The sequence below is a fragment of the Passer domesticus genome, chromosome 5 (genome assembly GCF_036417665.1).
Source record: "Passer domesticus isolate bPasDom1 chromosome 5, bPasDom1.hap1, whole genome shotgun sequence".
NCBI lineage: Eukaryota > Metazoa > Chordata > Aves > Passeriformes > Passeridae > Passer > Passer domesticus.
The window spans coordinates 1,470,464-1,482,546 of record NC_087478.1 but is presented as its reverse complement, the minus strand read 5'-3'; the positions used below and the strand labels follow the sequence as shown (position 1 = coordinate 1,482,546).

The following is a 12,083-nucleotide window of genomic DNA, read 5'->3' as shown; positions in this document are numbered from 1 at the left end:
CCACCACTGGATTTTAGCACTCCCCAAGGAGTTCCCAGGGATGAAAAGCCACCAGCTGTCCCAAGGAGGGGGGACAAGTCCACAAGGGATGCAGGAGGCACAACTCCATCGCGGATGTGCCATTAAAGCCCCAGCTCGGTGCCTCCTGGGTCATTGGCATCCTTCACAGCCCTGAGCCCTCCAGCTCCTCCCAGGCTGTTTAAAACAGGGTGAGACAAAGGACAAGCCCCAAAAGGGACCACGGGGAGCAATCCAGAGCTGGCTCAGGTGCTTCATTTCCACAGCAGGCGGGGAGAGCCGTGTCCCTGGCGCAGGGCAGTGCCAGCCTGGGTGATGGGGGCCAGACCCCAACCAGCTGCCCAGGAGCCAGCAGCCAACCCCCTTGCACTGCCTGCACCCTCCTGGGCACGGCTGCATTCATGGCAGGAGACTGGAGCTCCTCATCATGCCCTTAATGGTTCCCACTGGGCTGATATTTCTGCCGGGCACTGACAGAGGCAGGCAGTGTGAAGCCTTTCTTTCTGGGACCCGGGGCTGTCTTTGCAGGCTTTGTTGTTGAAAGGGCCAAGCCTGCTCCCTCCATGACAATCGGCTGCTTCTCCTCTCATCTTCAAAGGCTGCAGCTAAAACTCATCACAGTGCCAATTTTATCCCAGGCCAACAACTCCCCCCATCCTTTTTGTGTCGAGGAGCAGAGCATGATCCTGCCTCTCCTTCTTATGTTTTTATTCTTCCTCTCCTTTTTTTTACTCTCTCCTGGAGGAGGAGGAGTTGGTGGCTTATAAAAGGGAGAGATTGGTGTTTTCACACAGACCTCTTGGCAGCTGGGAAAGAAAACACCAAGAGGAAGGAAAATATTGTTCTGTGTGGAAGCATCTTGGCTGTGACAAACCATGGGAGGAGAAGGAAGGAGAAAGAGTTAAAGAAGTTGTTTTGCTGAGGAAGTAGCAATGTCTCATATCTCTGTTGGCAGTGGCCTTTCCCCACCCCATCCTCCAAACTGGGAGCTCTTCAAAGCTTCCTGCCCTTGGCCCATGGCCTTGGGAGAGGAGCAGGGACAGCCACCAGTGGGCTGCCAGCCAGCCAGCTGCCACCTTTGTCCCTGTGGCAGCACTAAAAGCACAGCTGGGAAATGCCTGCTGGATTTCTTTCCCTCTTTTTTTTTTTTTTTTTTTTTTTTTTTTTTTTTTTTTTTTTTTTAATTCCTAGAACAGCCACTTTTTTTCTTTTTCCTGGAAGAACATTTTTCAAGCCCAAATTTGCCCAACCCTCCCGCGAAAGTCGCTGCGTTTCTTCCCGACAGCCACAGGGTGTCAGCAGCTCTATGGAGTGGGTTCCTAAAGGGATCCCAACTCCTTGAGATGTCCCGGAGCTGGAGCAATGATTTGGGAATCATCCTGCCCTGTCCTCCCATCAGAGATTCCAGTGGGCAGAGGAGAGCTTTGTCCCACAGGCTGCAGCCAGGATTTGCCACACAGAAGATTTGGGGGATTTTTGGGTGATGTCAGTTCTTCCCCAGAGGTGAAATTACCCAAAATGATCCAAAATGATCCATGAGTTGGTGGCGTGTCCGGGCACAGAAGGGCTTTGAGGAGCAGATGGGGATTTGGAAATGTAAAAAACCCAGAGGTGACAGGTGACATGTAAATGTACATTTAGTACATTTTTTGTGACAACAAAATGGACTAAATTTCAAAATTCCTGGGTTTCCGAAGGTTTGAAGCCAACTTCCAGGAAATATTCCTAGGGGGACATCAGTGGGATTGGGGACAGCCAATTCCCACATCAAACCACCTGTATGGCCTCTTTGACACAGAGGCTGGGTGTTTCTAACCCACACCAAAGAGTTAAAAACTTGCCTTTGACATTCCCTGGGCAGGGAAAAATCCATGGGCAAACCCAGACACAATCCCTAGTGTTGAGGAGGCACACGGGATCAAATCCTGTGCCAGTCTCACTCTGCCCTTCCTTGTCACTTGTTCTGTGCTCCACTGTCCCATTGTGGGAGCAGTGAAATCTCCTTCCCTTCCAAAGCCTGGGCAGCAGAAGGAGCTGCCTCATGGATGGAGAAACGTGGCAGAAATCCTTCAAATTTTTCCACATTTGTCACAAATACTGTCCCATCCACTCCCCTGACTGTGACAAAATGAGGTGTCACTCATAGTAACCCAGCTCAAAGCAGGATATTTCGGGTGCAGAGAGGGGAAAATGAAACCAGCCTGAAAGCAAACAGCTGAGGAGAGAGCGGCCAGGCTCTGCCTGGCTCCAGAGACATTTTGCTGTCACCAGTCACCTGCCTGCCCTCCAGGCATGCACTAAATGTGGGATTCATCTTGTTTAACATGGCCCTCCCCAAAATTAGACATTCCACCTAATGAGTCAGGCAGGTTTCCCCTGGAGTGAATGGGAAGAGACAGGTTTCACCAAGGGGCCATTTGTGCCATCCTAAATAGGTGTCTCAGGCAGATGGAGTGAATTGCTTTCTGGAGGTGCCAGTCTCTCTGCATTATCTATGAACAGCAGCTCATTTCGATTCAGTGCTGATGACCAGCATTAGGTGAGACAAATTTCAGGCTGACTGAGTGTCTGGCATCTCTCACAGATGGGCCAGACTCACTTTCACTCATCTCTCCCTTTCCCGGCTTCCCTGTGCTAAAAGGTGTGGATGGTCTGGTACAGAAAATCTTAATTTTGAGGGCAGTGTTTGTTTGCTCCATGTGTCCTATTGCAATAAGAGGTTCCAAGAACTGTGCTTTAATTTCTTTTCTTGTTATACTCAACTGGCACACAATGGGATTGTTGGGCTGTCCTGTGCAAGGGCAGGAGTTGGGCTTGATGATCCTTGGGGGTCCCTTTCAACTCAGGATATTCTATAATTTCACAATGGGATCAGTTTTAAGAAAATTAAACCAATTTTCAGCCCCCCAAGACCCTGCTTCCTGCATTTTAAGGCTGGGAATAAAATGCCACAGACAACTCTGAGCATCAATTCAGGTGCCAAAGCACATTGATCAGATGCGAGGGGAATCTGGAAGAAATTACAATAATAAAATTATCAAGCTTGGAAAAGACCCCCAAGATCACCAAGTCCAGCCTTCAGCCAAATACCACCACAGCCATTAAGCCAGATCACAATTTCTATTCGCTTTTTGAACACTGCCAGGGGTGATTACTCCACCACTTCCACGGGGAAACTTGACAACAACAACTTGACAACACCCAGTGTTAGGTTTGAAGGGAGTTTTGCAGCACCTCATTGGTTTTTCCCACCATTTCCCACAATCTCAGCTCCATCTCCATCCAAGTGCCTCCTTCAAGGGAGCTCTGTCCAGTTCCACTCTCCCCACCCTTATCCATGTTTCCTCACCATCTCACATCCAACACCAGCTCAAATCCACAATGGAACACTTTTTGTCCCCATGAGAGCACCAGGCTCTCATGTATTTCTGCAGGAATCAAAAAAAAAAAAAATCCCACAAAAGCCTCCTCTTCCTCCTGCTGTCCCGTCAAATTCCTCCCAGTGGGGACCATTCCCAGCGCCACTGGCACAAGTGGAGCGTGCCAGGCTCCCAACATCTGCCAGGCACATTTCCCATCCCCTGCAAGGGGCTCTCAAAGCAGCCCTCAGCTGGGATGTTTGTACAAACATGTGTATTTACTGTGTCAACACACATTAGAGAGCAAACACATTAAAGGGAAAAGGAAACAGACTGCGAGATGAGGCCTCTCCAAACCTCACTCCGTGACCTCTCTGGCTGATGGGGAAAGTTCTCACTCCCAAAATCCCAGCCTCAGCTTCTGCCTGCCCACACATCCACAGGGATCAGGTCTCTCTGGCCAGGAGATATCTCTCTGCCTGAAGATGGAACATTTAAATGTCTTTGCAATGAAAGGATAGGATTGGCTCAACATGAGGAAATACGACTGGGATGGAGCAGGGAGTGGGAAGGACAGTGGGAAGCAGAGGAATGTTGCACAAACACAATTCTGCTTCAACCCCAGCCATCTCCAGGGCTGCTCTGCCTTGCCTGTCATGAAGTTTAACCTGAAGGCATCCTCCTCACAAGAATCCCAGGAGCCCAATCCCTGGGGAACTCTCCTTGATACACAATCCCCAGGCAGGAGCCAAGTTCACACAGACAGAACCAATATTTAGCAAACCTCCATTTTTAATTTTTTTTTTTTCCCTAACAGGCTGAGGATTTCCAGGGTTTTCCATTCAGAGGATGCTGCAGCCGGAAAAAGCAGCACTGAGATGGAGATAAAAAGATGTTTAAAGAAAAACAATCCTTTCTGACGTGTCACATACTAGATCCAGCTGTTCCTTGCATTCACTGCTTCCTCTTGAGCACAAGTGCACGTGTGAGTGTGCGTGAACACACAGGCAAGACAGACAGAGGTAATTATAAAGCTGGAGCCACCTAGAACTTCCCAGCTGTCAGTCCCCAGGAAAATAAAACGTCATGATTTAAATGCAGAGACATCCACTGCTTCAAGTAAAAGTAGAATCCCTGCTACAAGATGTGAAGAGTAATTTAAATATGTCTTGGAGAGGACAGGGGTCTGGAGGTTTGAAGTAAGTCCAGCAAAAAAGAAAAAATATTGAAATCAAAATTGTGAAATTGTGGAATGGTTTGGGTAGGAAGGGACCTTAAGGATCATCCAGTTCCATGGGCAGGGACACCTTCCACTTGCCCAGGGTGCTCAGAGCTCCATCCAGTCTGACCTTGAACGGGCTGGGGCATCCACAACTTCCCTGGGCAACCTCTGCCAGGGCCTCACCACCCTCAAGGGGAAGAATTTCATCCTAACATCAAATCTACACCCATTCTCTTGTCAGTCCAATGCCATCCAAGGCCACGGGGAAAATCCCACTGTTATGCCATGTGGAAGTTTTCTGGGTTTATCCCACATCATCAAGGGCAAAATCACCTCCTAAATTCCAGTCCCTGCCAAGAAGAGCCCCCAGGACCAGGCACCCGAGCCCCCACTGGTGCAAACCCAGTTCCCAGCCAGTGCAGCAGCAGGATATGGGAACTCTCTAATTTGGGGAGCAGGGGTGGCCCCATTTCCAGGAACCCAAATCCAAGACAGGTTGTGGAAGTTTTGCACTGCACATCCTTGAAATTCCCACACCAGACTGCCTGTCAGCAGAAAGCCTGGCTCTTGGGAGGGCAGCAGCAGGGAGATCTTTAAAGAAAAATCAATGCCAAAGGATATGATTGACGCTTCAAAGAGTGTTTGGCACCTTGCTGAGGAAAACTCTCCATTGTTTTCAGGATCCCTGACCCAGATCCTCTTGCCTGTCTCAAAACCATCCTTCCTTGCTTGTCCACTAGCTGAGAGATCCTGGCTGGATCCAGATTCCTGGATGCCACAGGCTGCTGCTGCTGAGGGAAGGAGTCCTTCCCATCCTGGGATGCAGGAGAAAGGAAATGTAGGTGAGCAAACTCCAAGAGATCTCATCCTTCTGCTGCCCCTGGGAATTCAATCCTTCCTTTGCAGAGCACCAGCCCAGGGCAGCCTGAGCTTTTGTAGGGTGCATCAAGCTCCTGGAGCTGTGGGAAGACACCCAAGCCCCCTGGCCAGCTGGTATTCCCTGGATGACCGGTATGAAGGAAAGAAGGATTGTTAAATCAGGAAAGGCTGTGACAACACTGGAGAGCTTGGGATGCAAAACGAGCTGGATGAACTGAAGGAACAGTTCAGGAAAAGGAAAAAGAAACAAGCCTGGACTCAGGGAGGGCAAATACTCTCAGGCAGCAAGAACTGAGAGCACAGAGTCAGAGCAGAACTCGGTGGCACTGTGGGACTGAGGAAAAAGGGGGTAAATGTGCTTAAAACAGCAGTGCTGGGCTGTTGCAGAAAATACAGACCCCAATCCCAGGGATAATGGGCACATGGCACAGTCCAGCTGCCTTGATGGTGCTGCCAAGGCCAGGACTGGGGCACTCCAGGGCACCAGACTCAAGGGGGACCTGGAGAGCCTGAAATTCCATGGCAACGCAGGAGGAACTGGAGGGTTGTTTAGAGGGGAAGCAGAATAATCAGCTTCAAATGTGGAGCAGAAAAATGAAGAAAATAAATCTTTCTCCCTGTCTGGGGTGGGTATTCTGTGGATAACAGTAGGGAGGCTGGCTTTAGACACTGAAGAAGCTTTTTAGTGGTTTGGGGAGCTTGGAAGTTGATGAACGGGCTGAAGGAGATTCTGTCAGGTGGGATATGGGTAAGAGTGGATCCTGCCTTCAGTGGGATGGGCTGGGCAAGCTCTCAGGTGTCTCCCAACCCAATTATCCACTGTTTTTGGAGAGCCTCCCCATGCACAGGGGAGGTTCTGGCTGGGGCTGACTCTGCATCTGCCACTTTGGATGAGAGGAGCTTCCCAACCCTGCTGAGCTGGCAGAGACCCAAAGCCACCTCCTAGAAATGACAAATCCCTGTTCCTCACCCCTGCTGGCTTCATTCAAAGAGTGGATACTGTTCAAATTAGCAACCACCTGCACTTCCAGGGAGCCACAGCTCTCCTGAGGACATTTACCCCGGGGCATGGGCTGCATCCTGCTGCACCCTGCTGCAGGAAAACAAAGCACTTTTTAATTGCTTCTTTCCTTGGACACCACGGGAGGTGTTTCTCTGTGCACGTGGGGGCAAAAATATGGCAAGGTTTTGGGGGGATAATGTGGTGTTGTGTTGTCACAGGTTTCTGCTCCAGCCTGTTCCATCTGCATCCCTCCTGGAATGATTGAGCAGCACCAGCACACCAAAGGATATTTGTCCATGACAGGGAATGAGAGGCAAGGGAGAGCAGTCCCTCGAGTCCATCACAAACAGCACCAGCAGGCCCTTTTCCCAGCACAATCCGTGGAAAAGGTAACACCTCCTGCAAAAACACCCTTTGGGATTTCTCTTACACTGTGCAAAAGCACCTTGGAGGCAGTGCAGCCTCTGCTGGTCCCCAAAAAACCCACAGAACCCCTCCTAGGTCAGGCTGGGGACAGGGTGAATCTGTCTAGGTGGAATTTCACTTCAGGTGCTGGATTTAGGGATGACTGCTCAGGTTGGACATGCAAGAACCTCCTGACACACAGATGGAGAAGGAATGCTGATATCCATCCCCACCTGCAGCTCCCAAACCTCCCTGGTTATGGATCATGTTGGGTCAGGTTTGTTGTCAAAAACTACAATTTACTTCACAAATTCAGAGCTTGTTGTGCAACTTCATTAATGCACTTTTACATTTACATTTTTACATTTTACAATCATCAATGCATTTTGTTAATTCATTGTTACATTTCCTTCAGGTTCATGGTTTGAGGGTTCAGCAGAGTTTAATCCCTGCAGCTGTTATAAAGTTCTTATTCCTTGTAAAAGTGCAAAATGGAGCCAGCCAAGGAGATTTGGAGATGGAAAACCAGCCAGAGCAAATCTCTCACCCAGGTGGACTGAGTGGGTGTGGAAGGTGGGATGGTCACACTCTAAATGCTACAAAGATGATAAAATCAGAAATGAGCATAATTTCTCAGTGTATCTTCTCTGGATAGCCAGAAAAGCAGAAAAAAAACCACAAATGTGCCCCAAACTCCCATCCTGGAGAGAGCAGGCCCAAGCTCCATGACTTCAGAAAAGTAAAAATACAGTCCAAACCAAGCTGTTGAAAAGGTCTTGTCAGAGAGATCATAGAATCATTGAATGGTTTGGGTTGGAAGGGACCTTCAGGACCATCCAGTTCCAACTCTCTGACATGGGCAGGGACATCTCCCACTATCCCAGGGTGCTCAAAACCCCTGGAAGTGTTCAAGGCCAGGTTGGACAGGGCTTGGAGCAACCTGGGATAGAGTGTGGCTTCCCTGCTCATGGGTGCAGGAACAAAATGATCTTTAAGGTTTGTTTCAAGACAAACCATGCAATGATTTAAAATCAGTTCACGTTATAAAATTCCCAATTCTTTCCACAAAATGTGTGATTTTATAGGAAACTTGAGGGAGAATTTCATTTGATTCAGGGAAGATAGTCCCTAAACTAGAGGTTGGGGAGGTAGGACAGACAGCCTGAGAGTTATGCTGCACTAAAAATCTGTTTCAAGTGTTCAAGGCCAGGCTGGATGGGGCTTGGAGCAGCCTGGTCTAGTGGAAGGTGTCACTGATGGTCTTTAAAGCCCCTTCCCACCCAAGCCTTTCTGTGATACATCCAAATGCCAGGTTGGATCACAGGACAGAGAAGAGCAGTGATCTTCTTTAACCCCTGGTAAATTTAATCCAAAGCAGAAATCTGGCTGCAGCCCCACATCAGCTTAAAGCTGCGGGGTAATAGCAGATGTGGAATCTCCAGATAAGGGCCCCAAAGAGGGGAAAAAGCAGAACAGAATGTTTGAGGCTGCACAAATGGACATGGACACTGCCACGAGTCAAGTTCAGCCTGGTGTCCATCCTCCTTGCCAAGGAGAGCATCCAGCAGCCAGGCTGGAACAGGTCGAGTTTGGCACAGCTGGTGGCACAGGGGACATGAACCAGATGGCAAAAACTGAGGATATTTTGGGTTTGGGACAATCATAAAGGAAAAAGTGCATTTTTGGAGTCATGTCGAGGACAGGTGCCTTATCTCAGAGCACATAAAGGTGCTTCATAATTTCTCTGCACCAGAACTTTGCAAACCTTGCCCGCCCCAACACCAACCCCCTCAGCCCTGATCTACCAAAAATCTGGCTGAAATTTTCCATTTTGAGGACAAAAACGTGCAGAATGGGAGCATTATCCCCCGGGAGGAGGGTCAAGGAAGCTCCTGTAACGCTGTGTGCCCAGCAAAGTCAGACTCCTTGCTGTGTGACACGCTTCAGCCCAAAGCCTCCTGCAGCACACACTGAATATTTATGAGTGCAAGACAAGGATCAGCACGACTACAAGACACAGGTTGCAACTTGGCAAAAGGAAAGATAAAAAATAAACCAACTGGTTGGAGGAGGGGTGGGATATCAGCTCCAGATTTGCCAGCCTGTGGAGACAAGGCAGAACCAGGGTGCTGTAAGGCCATTATTCTGCTGGGTGTTGCCAAAAAGGAATGCAGGAATACATCTATGTACTATAAAGTGCCCCTGCTGCCACAGCTGTGTGGCCAGGATGAGATGCCCCGAGGCTGGCCACCCTCTAGGGGACATGTCCTCAGCTCAGACATAATGAGGTGTGCTGGCATTAACTTCACACCTCTCAAAACTGGCACTACCCCAGAGTGATGGCAGTTCTTGAAGGTGTTTTGTCCCATCACCTCCTTTTTGAACAGGATGAACCGCCTGCCAACCAACAGCTTCCCTGACACCCCCTGGTATCACTCCTGATATTTGCTGTGGGAGGGGAAAATGAGGTTTTGAAGCACCCTGATGGAGATGATGGGGTGGGAGGGCTCCTGTTGGGTCAGGAAATTGTCCCTTGGAGCTGCCTGGAGAAGTGCTGCACCCTGCTAGGAAACCAGCTGTGATCCACTCTCATTTTCAGGGGGTGAGGGACCTCCCCTGGGGCAGGGCAGGGCTTCAAACCCTAACTCCAGCTTTTTGAGGTTGGGATGTGGCTTGCACAGTCCTCTCCTCTGCCCAGACTCTCCCAAGAAAGCCAGCATAAGCACAGTGGTGCTTCCTCCACATAATTCCCAGCACATGGAAGCACACACCCTAACAACAGCCCAGCCAGTGTTGGATTAAGCTCTTTTCTGACCCAGAGATGGGGCAGCTGAAAGGTGTTTTAAAAACTTTTATTCCATTTTCAGTCTCACGTGAAGGGTGAGACAATACAGATGTTAGAATTGATGCCGTCACAATGAGAAGCCAACTATTTCCTAACTACAATATATTAAAAGTGTTTATTGGTTTATCAGCCCTCAGTGTGGTGGCCACATTCTCTGCCTGAGGAGCCACCTCATTTATCCCTGAAACCTCCAACCCTGGCTGAGCAAACTCCATGGAATCACTGCCCTTGGGTTGCCACGGGAGGAGTGGGAATAAGGGAAGGGCTCAGGAATGAACCCAGCCACCAGCCAGGAAGGGGCTGTCCCCTCCCTCCACCGGGATGTCACTTTGACCCTGTCCCCTTCTCCCAGCTGGAAACCTCCCTCTGCACAGGAAGGGCTGCAGAATCCAAGAGGCACCAGATTCCTGCTCCCCTCGGGGGTTTCCACCTCGGGAAGAGGCAGGCAGAGTCCAGCCTGCCTGGGAGAGTTGTCAATGTGGCAGGCGGAGCCCTGTCCCCCCAGCCCTCCCCTCTCTCCAAACGGAGAGCTATTTTAAGTCCCACTTGTGGCTGCCTTTGTGATTTCCCTGGCAGAGCTGCCTCCCTGACATCAGAGCAGAACAACAGGCAGCTGGAAGCCCTGGGAGCAGGGAGGCACCGTCCCCCTCCTCCATCCCCGGGCTGATCCTGCTGGATGATCCCTGCTGCAGGATCCCAAATCCCTTTCAAAGCCCCCGGAGTGTGTATCAAAGGATTATGGGAATAGGTTGGATAAAATAACCTCTCCTTGGTGCAGATATCTGCTACTACCTGGTGGTCTCACCTGGCTGATTACAGCTTAAAGCATGACCAGAATTCCAGTGACAGCCAGTTTGGGATGCTCCCAGCATCCAAAGAGCCTCAGACAGTGGCAATACATCAATTATTGGGATAACCTGTGCTTTTAAGTAGCCTAAAAATCACCTTGCCTGCCCACATTTGAAAACCCCAAGGAAGAACATTGATTAAAGGAACTTCTGGCTCAGCTGCTCCACGGTTCCAGGGAATCTGTGCCAGTGGGACACAGCCCTGGCTGCCCCCAAGCTGAAAATTCAGGCTGAAGGGCTTTGAGCACATCATGGGGCCAAAAGTGACATCAGCCTCTCTTAGCTGGTGGCTCCCAGACTGCCGCCACTGCCTTGGATGGTGGCAGCAGGATGGAGAGCCAGAGCCCTGCCCCACGGGGCATTCTCCAGAGAAACAGCTCTGCTGGTTCCTTTGGCACTGCCTGATGCCAAAGTCGTCTGGAAAATGTCTTGGTGGTGTCCACGCCTCTCCCAAAGATCCTCCTGTGAGTGGCAACAGGGAAGATGGGCTGGAAAAAACATTAAATTCGCCCCAGGGAGGTGGTGGCAGCTGGCAGATTGAGTGTCCCAGGCTTTGGGGAGCCATGGGACAGTTGCTCTATGTCTGTAACTCCCTCAGAAGGTCCAATATAAAATAAATGCAATAAAAGTGTGGGAATTAAGACAAAGGAGATAAAAAGCTGATGTAAGGGCTACCCAAAGGTCTGGTGTTGCCACTGGCCTTCACATCCCAAATGGTCCTGGAGCCAGCATTTCCAGGATGCAGTGGCTCACCTTCAAAAGCAGAGAACTGCAGATACAAACAGATTTTGGGGGTCTGAAACAGGAGGGACCTGAAGTGCTCCTGGTTAAACTGCAAGGACCTTGGCTCCTCTCTGTCAGTTCTCTCACAGGAGAGCCTGCAGCCTCCCCGCAGGAAAAGTTTGGTGCTGACCCCACGAGGGTCTGTCCTGAGGCTCCAGTGGCACTGCCTGTCCCAACATCACCCCAGCATCCCACAGCAAGCAGCCTTGAATAACCCCTGCTCCCTTCCCAGCCAAGTCTAAATCTCCTGAGAAACAGCACCTGGGAGAGAAGGGGACTGCAGCCAGCATTTGGCACCTGATAGTTCTTTTTCTGGAAGGTGCTGAAGTGTCTCAAGGACACGGATGGGAACAGTACAGCACAGCCGTGAATGTTTTAGGATCCTCTGCCTTTGTTTTGACACTGTGTCTTGTGCATAATTATTCCGAGGCACAGCCTGAACTCTCCTGCTGCTTAACAGGGGGAGTCAGAGCATCTTGGCAGGATCATTTTGAGAGACTCTGATGTTGGGAATGACTTCTCAGAGCAGCAAAACCACTGAGCTCGAGAGTCAGCAATAAGTGACGGAGTGCTGGGAGCTGACTTGGACACTGAATGCTCAGGGAGCAAATGAAAACATCAGCCAGAGGTTTTGGCCAGAAGAACCTGCCCCAAATCCATGGTTATCCAGCACCAAGGAATTACCAGATCCTGGGCTGCATTTCTTGGGTTCTGCCTTGGT

General features: G+C 50.0%; 1 protein-coding gene across 3 annotated transcripts in view; it reads right to left on the bottom strand.

The window, feature by feature from the left end:
- Positions 1–12,083, bottom strand: part of PLXNA4 (plexin A4) — a 451,266-nt gene that overhangs the window by 244,479 nt on the left and 194,704 nt on the right. The gene's annotated exons all lie outside the window — the stretch shown is intronic.